Source organism: Pinus tabuliformis, chromosome 6 (genome assembly GCF_031772625.1).
Source record: "Pinus tabuliformis cultivar Carrire ecotype Pingquan chromosome 6, CPIR1, whole genome shotgun sequence".
In the NCBI taxonomy this organism is placed as follows: Eukaryota; Viridiplantae; Streptophyta; class Pinopsida; order Pinales; family Pinaceae; genus Pinus; species Pinus tabuliformis.
In genome coordinates, this window is record NC_142292.1 from 222,294,469 (window position 1) to 222,305,838 (window position 11,370).

The following is an 11,370-nucleotide window of genomic DNA, read 5'->3' on the forward strand; positions in this document are numbered from 1 at the left end:
ATTTATAATAATATATATCTCAACTTTAAAAAATAAGTATAAAATAACGGAGTTGTCTATAATGCGACTTTTTGGAGATTCCGGTGACGGAATCGGGCGGAAGAAATTGAGGTTAAATCTTGATTTGTTGCAATTAAAATGGTTTTTTAACTGCATATTTGGATTCAGCACCCTCGAAAACCCCTGAGACGCTTTCATTGTGCAGAAACTAGCTATCAAACTTGCGATTCCAATAAATTCCTGTCGCATTTCGACCAAAAAAACCCACCGAAAAAACTTTCGTTATAGACAACTGCTAAAATAACAATCCCAATACAGTAAGAACAAATCGCTTTTACTATTCCCAATACTATAAAAGTTGCTTTATTTACTAAAATGTGAAGGAAAAAAATGAATGACAGTGCGGTCCTGAAGCTTTAGTGTTTTGGTTTAAACGGTTGTAAGTTCTAAATTTAATTGTTTTTAACGCTGATAATGTATTTGATTGGGCGTTAGTGTATTGTTTTCAGTGTGATGAGTCAGGACTCCCGTATTGGGCATTCAGCCATTAAATTGCTGGTCAGAAAATAGACAATTTAAGAATAAAACATAATTGCCTCTCTGCATGCTGCCCCCACGCGTAAACAGTTTCCCTTAACATCTTCTGCTAAAAACTGTAAAGCTGTCAAACCAAAATATTCTCAACCAGACAGATCACAACGCCTTTAGACGCTTCTCCTATTTCACAGTTTACGTGGAGACTGAAATCACGGGCACGCAGATTTTGTGTATCCACCACGATTTCCTGAATATCGCTGCACAGTTCTGACTACATTTGTACTTTGCTTATAGTTGACGTCAAATATTTGGTGGACTTCACGCCATCGTTTGTCTATCATATATTTTTTTTTTTTTGGTTCTCAGCACCTCTGCTCGTACACTACACTCCAAAATTGAAAAATCCCCCGCTTTCATTTTCGGACAATAAGAAGAACCCAGAGGATGCAACTTTTTTTTGGGTGCAGGAAAGAACCAATGACAACTTCTGTTTTTTTTTTTTACAAGAAAGAACCAATGACTAAGCAAGAGAGGAGAGTTTAGTATTGAGGATGGTGCCCAGGAGTAAAGATTTTGTGGGTTGTTTATTTTCTGAGAAAAACATTTTAGGCCATTTATTTTTTGAAATGAAATGAAATCAATGATTTTAATGATGTTCATTAGGCTGAGCAGACTAAGGGATTAATAGAATAACAACTTTAACTTAACTTCATATTCTTTTCCGTGTAAGATTTTCTGCTATGAGTTTTGACTAGAAGGTTAACAATCTGATTGATCTTATCTTTGTCAAATAGATGGTGCATGTTGTCAATCTTTATATTGTTTTCATATTGAATGTGGAGTATCCTTATATGTTGCACACTCCATGACAAAGTATCATTCTCTCTCCACCACCACCTTATAGCAGAAAATGCAAGTTCTCTCTTCCCAAATTCCCAAGGGAATATTCCACCTACCAGACTCACATCTAAGGTGATGTGACCCTGTCCTCAACTTTGTCACTAGCACCTTTGCTTTTTGTCAAATAGATGCACACTCCATGACAAGGTGTCAGTCCCTCTCCACCACCCCTTTATAGCAGAAAATGCAAGTTCTCTATTCCCAAACTCCCTTGGGGATATTCCACCTACCAGGGTCACATCTAAGGTGATGTGACCTTGTCCTCAACTATGCCTCTAGCACCTTTTCTTTTCCTCTAATAGCATCTCCTAAATATGTTTTCTCACCATGATCACAAATTGGATTGAACTCTTTGATGTAGCATATTTTTTCAAGTCTATTGTGATTGATCCATATGACAATCCTAAATTTTTCCATCACAAATGGTTTTATAGAAAACTTAAAGTAACAAGCCACAATCCCAATTACTCCAGCTATAAACCATTTGCACCCTTGGCTAGGCATACAATTTTTTTTAGCTCAAGGCTTTCCAAAGCGATTGGGCAACAAGCTGGGGAACTGTCATCTCCAATTTGTTCTGTGGGATGGGATTGGATTTCCTGCAACCTGCCTTTTTCCAACCACTTATATTCTGAAAAATCAGAAGCCAGTGAGCTCGAGCTCCCATGAATGAGAACGCTAAACGAATGAAAGGATGGAAGCCTGAACGGTTAGTGCAAAAAATGATCGTGTCAAATCTGGACAACCCAACGCGTCGTGCATCAGCCATGCAAGCAGCTAGACTCCCACTGTGCGACAAACGTACATAACACTGAGATGCTTTCACGGCACGTTTTCACAGAGGGATAGATAATTTGATTGGGAATCTATATTGCACATCACCTTATGTTCGGTGGCAAATGTTCTGTTGTTGAAGTTCATGTACTCATTTTCTGTTGGGCACGTTTTCACACATAGATATATATGATTTGATTTGGAATTAGACAACACCCTTTCTCTGTGTGATTTGATTTGGAATTAGACAACACCTTTTCTCTGGTTCTAAATTAAGACTTACTTATATTGACTTATTTAGGATAATTTACTTATATTGACTCTCATTTTTTTTCATAATTAAAATTATAAATATAAGTTTAGCTTATAAATATAACTTTGGTTTTTTCGTATAATGGGACATTGGAAATTTTAAAATATTTTTAAAAATAAATTATAAAATAAAAATTAATATTTATTTAAAAATATTATAGATTTTATAGTTTTCAAATTAACATCATTAATAATAATAAAAAATCATATAAAGCAGTGTCATCTAGAAATGATTCATAGTTTTTGAGTATGTGGTATTAATGATATAATATGATATTGTAACAAAGTAATTTAGAGAATTTTTATACTTAAATTTTATTATATGTTTTCGAAAATGTATATATATTTTACTCATATATTATTTATTTTTATAATTATAACAATAATAATAATTTAAAATGAAGTTATAATTTAAATAATTTTTATGATTTTTTTAATGTGAGATGTATTATGAGGTAAGTGTTTTGATGCATATTAGTGTTGTTAGTTATTTAATTTATATGCCTAACCTAGTATATGGTGCAATAGATTTTGTTCTACTTTTGATAAGAATTTAACTTTCATTATAGTTTAAAATGCATAAATAGATTTAACATACTAAAATATCTTTAAGGCATTAGAATTTTCAGCTTACAAAACTCAAATTTATCATTTTAAAAAGCCTCTACCAACTTTAGCTGAAAATTGACAAAAAAAACTTAGAAAATAGCCAAAACTTTTATTAGTTAAGCTAGGATTTTAATATATCAGTAGATATTTTGCAAAAAAATATTAGTGTTTTAAAGATAGTTAACGTTGGTGATAGTTAATGAATTATCTTTTATCTGATAGGTTATGAATAGTTAATGGACCATCAATATATTACACCTAAACTCCACATTACAACACTTGGGATATCTAACGATGATTGAATAATATAACAAAATCCATGAAGATTGAAAAGTAAAACAAAATCCATGTGGCACATTTTGGAACTGTATCCTCCACACTTGTGTGCCAAAATATAAATTATGACAAAATGGAAGCACTAAGTAGAGTGTCCCATGCACAATGCTTTGAAGTCTTCTACCTATTCAGTGTTTCTCACAATTGGTACACTGAGACAATAGACAATAGTAGGATAGTGGTCATTGTGTTACTTTGTGGCAACCATTTACTACACATTTTTTGTAAGTTGTGTCAATATATTTCCATTAACGATAAAAGATATTACATTGATAGCTTTTCACATCTTAAGAAGACACCCTGCGAGGTGGTTTCTTCAACCAGGGGTAATCCAAAGATACCAAAAATATCATGGAAGTCCAAAGAGGAATATTTTAACCAACACAAAAACAATAAAATTGGCATCCCTTGCTTGTTTGTTATACTGGTGCACTTTTCTTGAGACTTTTTACAAAATTTAGGGAGGATGATATATAGGTACGAGAAAAACATGAAATTTGGTGACCATTGCCATGTCTACCATCCAGCTACATACTAATTTCCTCCATGTTAACATGAAAAGACCCAGACAAAAACAAACAGTGTCCTGAAATTCCATGTCACAACCCACAATGAAGACTAGTACAAAAAACATGTAATAACCAACTCCAAAGACAAGTGAAATAACCATGGTAGACTATCAGTCATAAATGATGACTAGAGACCTGGGAGAGGAATTTTCTTAAGGAGTATTCTCAGTAGGAGCGTTGATAACTGTCGGCACCTCTTTCTGCTCCTTAGACCCAGTACCCGAATCAGATACCACGAATTACTCCACCCTTGTAAGTCTAGCCACAATTCCATCCATGTTGTAGCGAATATCCCGAAGAATTTGTTTGATGTCCTCCTAACCTGCAAATAGTTTTTAATTGTTGACTTACTTGTCGCGAATGACCATATGGAGCAACATTTCCATCTGTCGATGCAGAGAGAGCGAATAAAGGAAGTGAAGCTTGTGCTTCTGGAATTTCCCTAGATGAGGGACCTAGTTTAGGCTATTACTATGAACCTCAAAATTAGAGAAGTAAATATGGTCCCCAAACTCCTTAGCTTCTAAATGAAGAGTTTTAGTCCTTACTTCAGTAGGAACTGAATGAAAGTGGTTTGCCAGTGATTCCCAGTTGAGCAAACATCAGCGACGAGAGGAAGATAAACCAGGTGCAGGACCACAATGATTGAGCAATCTATACCTAGGGACCATGGTTTCATAGAAATCAGGGTAATGAAAGTAACAGAGTGAATCTAAAGCCAGGCAATTAGGGGCTTGTAGTCACGAGTGAAGGTATAGGAAAGGAGGATGTCATCCAGTACGTGAAAATAAGAGCACGTAGTCCATCGAGGGTAGAGATATAATGAGCTACCGCAGAACTTGACCAGAGAAAACAACCCTAGTTCCCAAGAAACCAAATGTTGAGTGAGAGAGAGACGGTATGCCTAGTAACCTTGAATCTACTGCAAAAGAAGGAGAGAAATGGATAATATCAAAACCAAATAGAAAAGGAGACAGGGTGCCGAATTCCACAAACCAACACTGGGCAATTGAAAGGAATTATGGCCGAATCATAAAGTTGAGACGATGAAGTGGGTAACACGACCACCAACTCAAAGTAAGGACCCAACCCTGTATTATGGAGAAAAATCACGAAGAACATTGACCCTTGTAAAAACTCATCGAACTATAGAAAAGATACGAGGCAAGTAAGTACTTAGATGGTGAACAAAATAAACGGTAGGGAGAAGAAAGGCGAGGAAACAAACTTCCCACAAAACTATGATAGACTACCCTATACATCCAAGGGCAGTGCAACGGTTGGAAACCCTTCTCCATAATACAAGACGCACAGCATTGCCACCACCCTAATAAGTTTCTCATGCATTTATAATAAGGCATGAATGTGAGATGACTAAAATGTTGAATGCAAAAACTAGAGTGTTCGAGCTCCATGCAGGGACAAGTGTACGACCAAGCACATTCTTTAACAATCACAAGGTACCTGAGAATCTTGCATTCATGAATGAGCTCTACAAACTGTATGTGAGGGACTTCTTCACCTACACCCAATCCTCCAAAATAACACCAAGCCATTGCATTTAGAAAAGGATGAGCTCTGATTGTGAATGGAATGTTGTACCCAACACCATAAATGACCACCTGGAGGAATTTGAGTCAACAAGACCATGGTAGGTGATGCATATCCAATGGAACGTAAATGTGCCACACAAGCTTCAAGTGGTTACAGGTGTAGATCATGGCACTCGATCCCAGGGCCACCAACCCATGCTCCGCTCTCGTGTTATGCATGTCAATCATGCTCCATGACGATACCGAGAACCTTAATACCACCCCTAACCATTTACTACACTTGATAACAACTAATAGCTCTAAATAGTTATGAGTGCTACCTAAAAACGATTGCTTTCTTGACTAAAGGGAGGTTAAAGTGATGCACTTGGATGTATGAATCCTTTGTCCAACAACTCATGCACTTACATCTTGAGCTCACTAAGCTCATTAGTTCTCGATCTATAAGGTTCCTTTTATATTAGGGTTTCTCGGTGCATCAAGTTTATCTTGTAATTGGCTTCTTTAGCTAACCCTACCAATTCTTCTAGGAACATCTCAATGAACTCTCTTATCATTGGCAACTAAAATTATTCTATACTTGATTCATTCATGGCTTCAGTGATATGAATAATGCAAAAATTCTGTACATTGCACTTAGCTTGCATAGTTCATCATTGGCTCATGTATTTTTCGAATATCTGAAAAGTTTCAACTAATGCTCTTTATTTAATGTAGGACCTTAATATCCATTAGTTATTTTCATCTTAAGGATTAGATCTTACCCTTTCACTTCAAATCCAAAACAAGTACAATGAAATTGGGACTAGTGAAGGGCAACATACATTGCAAATAAAGATCAAAAAGATAGTATTAGGTAGTCTTACAAGACACTCATTTTTTCACAAGTTTATAGCCATTCTACCAACCAAGGTGGAATGTCTCTCGAATTCAATCATTTGACAATTTTTAAGACAAAGTATGTTAACATCATAAGAGACTAAGAATAAATCATGTGGATGTTTATATTCTCTAGTAGGTAGCACAGAGTTAAATTAGTAGTACTTGGCATCATGGGATAAGACTATTGAAGTTTAGAGATTGTCATATTTCACGTGTTTGGAATCAACTTATGCTCACAAAAATATTATGCATGCATTAGTGATAGGAATAAATAGAATTTCTGCCACCACTCTAGTGATAAATTGCTGAAATTTTGGTAAAAGATATGAACTATTGCAATTATAGGCGATGCTTTTATAAGATTACTTTAGTGTTATAATAATCATGCTTATTATGAGTTTGATGGAAATTAATACACTAGGTTTCACAACCAAAATATACATTACTGAAGGATTGGTAAAGGTAAGGATGCTTTTTCCAATGTGGATGTAAATCCAGGAAACTAAGATTAGCTTAAACCACTACAAAAATGGATATTGTTTTTTATATTTTTGCATGCAAAAAAAGTCCTTTAATCCTTGTGTACACTATATAATAAATCCTATTCCAAAAACATCAAGCGTCCTTGCTTACATTTTTCCTCTCTCAGAAGAAAAAGTCAAACAAGAGTCACCATGAATCCCTTAATCATATTTAACATACAGATAAGCTTTTATAGAAACACCAAAAAATAACTTGAAAATATATTTTTTATTGCTTAATTTTATTTTTATTTTTTTCCGAGGAAATATCCGGGCATATCCACCCAAAGGGATCACAGCCAGCTGGCTTATTAGTAGATCCTAACCCTTGGGGCGTCAAGGAAAATTGACCTCATGACCTCCTATTAGCGAGGTGTTTTTAGCAACGACAACTCAACCAATTGAGCTAACCCTCATGGTTATTTTTATTAATTAACAATTTCATTAACCTAACCCTTATTTAAGAGATACAACATTGGTGGTGTTGGTATTCTAGTTGAAATATTATATGATTGCATGTGACTTTTAGCCAAAATTAACCCTCTTTAATGACTCTTTGATCTATAATCATCAAGCCTTTAGCTAAGTTGATACACAAGCTTAGACTTCAATTTTTTTTTAAGAATTAAATTGTCATTATCTTTGCTTGCTATTATATTGTGCATAAATTCTAATTTTTATATCCATGAGGTGTAGACCAGTTGGTTTGTGTAGGTTTTAGTCCCCACTAGGTCACAGGTTTAAACCCCATGGGGAGGGGTTGAGGATTAAAGCCACCTTTTAGGGAATTAAACTTTATTAAGGCATGTCCAAGATCGATTGAGCTTCTCACAATCTTGGTGATAACATTTCGTTGATGGATAGATCGTTCTTCTATCCAACATTGGGGTTGGCCCTTAGCTAGTATTAAATTAGTGGTTAAAAAATAAAATCTAAGTTATATTTAAAAACTTGAAGTGCGACCAAATGTAAAAAACAGTGACAAAAAACTCAATCATAAACATAATAATAATACAATACTTTATCAAGGAAACCTATTTGGAAAACCAACAAGAAATGGTTTTTTGTTTTCGCTCTTTTTATTTTTAAGATTTATTATAAATGGAAGTCATACACTCTTAGAAATATATTTTTGTGTATTCTTACTCCTTTGCTTCATTTTCTTCATACTACATCTTAGCTCTAAGATGATATTAATTTCTCATGGATAGGGTCATACACTCCTCATTGAACTTAGGCTTCATGTTTTTTAATTTTCCTCTTTATACCTCTACACCATTAATGTCTCAATTTTTTATTTTGAGCTTCAAAAATTTTACTTATTTGTTCAAGTGAATCCAATTCACAAGCACCACTCCCCCCGCACCCCCTCCCACAAATCATTGACAATGAATTTACATCTTCATTATCTCCTCTAATGATTCATTCTCACTAGAAAGGCCAAGAGAACCCCTTTTATCCTATTCATCTACCTCCTCAATTTTTTCCCATAAATAGTTACCATTTCCCTTGTCATTTCTAATTCAAGTTTCTTTTTCTTTTCTAGAATACCACGTGGCATCTTGTGAGTGGTCAAAGGGTCCATGCATTGACACCATGGTATTCACTTTTTTTTCCATGTAAGTTGTAATATTTTTTTAATGGGTTCATGCTTCTATTGTTAGGACCTTTTTCCTTGGCGATTAGGTGTAATGAGTGGTGCACAGAGGTAGTAATTTACTCCTCCTTTACTCCTAGCATTGCATGACCTTTGCACCACATGCCCACCTTGTGCCTTGGCCCTTTATGTAACATGTGGAGTTAAGGATTCAACTTTGCATTACAAACTCCTCCATGTATCCTTTTTCCTTAACATTTTTATCTCCTTGTGATGTACACCTTACCTTTCCCACAACCCTACATGCAAACACGTTAACACTCCTTGATTCTTCTATGACATGCAAACCTAAGGATTCCACTCGACCTTGTCCATGGTAGCACATATGATCCTGATTGGATCATTGTATTCTTTTTTCATCCATATTGATGTTTCTAGAGTGGAAAATTTGAAGGACTTAGCTCATAGGACCATTTTCACCAGTGGGTCCAAGTTTGGTGAATTGGGTTACTAAACCTTTTGGAGGTAGTTTGAGGCATTTCATGAAGTGTTCTGTTATGCTCTTCACCTACAAGACGATACCGGAATACAGAATATGCGAAGAAATATACCCAGAACATAGAATAGTGAGAAACAACAACAAGTATTTTATTATTCAGAAAGAAATGTTCACTTGCCTCTTCGAGGGGGCAACCTCCAATAGAGCAGAGCTCGATTACAAAATAAGACACCATGCTCCTCGCAGGGAGTCTCTATCCTTTATATATGACTCATACATGCAATACCATGGATCAATACCATGGTTCTTATTAATACCATCTATCTAATACCATGGCCCATTTGCAACTAACTGTGGTCCCGTCATTAATTGTGGATTAACCACTTACAATTATTAATATGGGCTTTATTGACTCCTTACTTAACTATGACTATGACTTGATCCTACTACATGAATAAGGGGGTTAGGGTGGGACCCTAACATGCCCTCCCCCTTAAGAATAGCCTTGTCCTCAAGGCTGAAGCTACGGAAACTGCTGAAGAATAGTGGCTGGTTCCCAGGTTGCATCTTCCGGAGAGGTGTCTTTCCACTTGACGAGGACTTCCTTGATCATGCAGCCACGCAGGTGCCGTTCTTGTGTGTCTAGGACCTGTTCAGGTTGGAGCCAGATTGACCCTTCTTCATCCAATTCAGGTAGACTGGTTTGAATTCTACAATTGTTCCCAATCACTTTCTTGAGGCATGAGACATGGAAAACTGGATGGATTTTTGCAGTGGGTGGCAAAGCGAGCTTGTAGGCCACTTCTCCAATGCGTTGAAGTACTTGATATGGTCTGTAGAATTTTGGAGATAGTTTATGACAACCCTTGTCTTTGAGTGAAGTTTGCTTATATGGTTGCAACCTCAAAAATACCTGATCCCCTTCTTGAAATTGGCGCTCTGAGCGATGCTGATCTACCTGTTGCTTCATGCGGTTTTGAGCTTGATGAATATTCTCTTTAATATGGGTGAGCATGGTTGTGCGGTTTTATAGGAGTTGATCCACTGCTTGTACCTTGGAGCATCCCTTGATATAAGAAGTAGGGGAAGGAGGGAGCTGACCATAAACTGCTTCATAGGGAGTCACTTTGGTGGTGGCATGATAGTTGGTGTTGTACCACCATTCAGCTAGAGGCAACCACTGTACCCATAGATGTTTCTTTTCTGAAGTGAAACACCTAAGGTAGGTTTCCAGACATTTGTTGACGGCCTCAGTTTGACCATCCGTTTGTGGATGATAGGAAGTAGTGAGTTTTAGTTGGGTGCCTCGTAGCCTGAAGAGTTCCTGCCAAAATTTACTGGTGAAGATCGAGTCACGATCAGACACAATAGAAGTGGGCATGCCATGCAATTTGAAGATCTGATCCATGAAAGATTGAGCGATCAAAGTCGGTGTAAACGGGTGGGGTAGGGTGCAGAAATGAGCATACTTAGAAAGTCGGTCCACAACCACCATGATGACTGACTTGTTTCCCGACTTTGGAAGACCTGTAATGAAATCCATAGAAACCTTTGTCCATATAGATGCTGGGATGGGCAACGATTGTAATGTGCCTGGTGCTTTGACTGTATCCCCTTTGTGGCGTTGACAGACATCACATTCCGCTACAAAAGTAAGGATGTCCTTTTTCATGCCTATCCAAAAAAATGATCTTCTAGTGCGAGCATATGTCTTCTGAAAGCCTGAATGTCCTACAGTGGGGGATGAGTGCAATTCTGCCAAAATGTAGCTTTTGAGGGTGGATGTTGGTGATATTACGACTCTGTCCTTGTAGCGAAGAATCTCATCCTGCCATGAGTAGCCCTTGGTGGAATTTGGATCTGCCTGCAATTGAGTAATGAGTTGGGAGAGCCCGGGATGTGAAAACCATTCCCTGCGAGCCTCTTCAATCCATTCTGGAATGGGAAGGGAAATTGCGAGCAGGGTACTTTCCTCCTCAAATTGACGAGATAATGCATCTGCTACACTATTTTCACCCCCTTTCTTGTAAATGATCTCATAATCATATCCTAGCATTTTGGCAAGCCATTTATTTTGTTGTGGGGAGGATAGGCGTTGCTCCAAAAAATGTTTAAGACTGTGATGGTCTGTGTGGATTTGGAAACATCGCCCCAGTAAGTAAGGTCGCCAGGTATCTACTACATGTAAGATGGCCATCATTTCCTTCTCATAGGTAGATTGTCCCAGATTCCTCCCACTTAGTTGTTGGCTTATGAAGGCCAAGGGTTGACCTTCCTGCAT